We start from the raw sequence: 260 nt of genomic DNA on the forward strand, positions 1-260 counted from the left end.
TCTGCACCACCTCCTTCATGGCTGGATTTAGCCGCCTTTGTGGTTGAACCACTGGCTTAGCATCATCCTCCAATAGGATATTGTGCATGCATCTTGCTGGACTAATGCCCTTTAGATCACTTATGGACCACCCAAGAGCTGTCTTGTGTGTCCTTAGCACTTGAATTAGTGCTTCCTCCTCCTGTGGATTTAGAGCAGAGCTTATGATCACTGGAAAAGTGTCACCTTCTCCCAGAAATGCATATTTCAGGGATGGTGGT

The sequence above is a fragment of the Arachis duranensis genome, chromosome 9 (genome assembly GCF_000817695.3).
Source record: "Arachis duranensis cultivar V14167 chromosome 9, aradu.V14167.gnm2.J7QH, whole genome shotgun sequence".
Lineage (NCBI taxonomy): Eukaryota > Viridiplantae > Streptophyta > Magnoliopsida > Fabales > Fabaceae > Arachis > Arachis duranensis.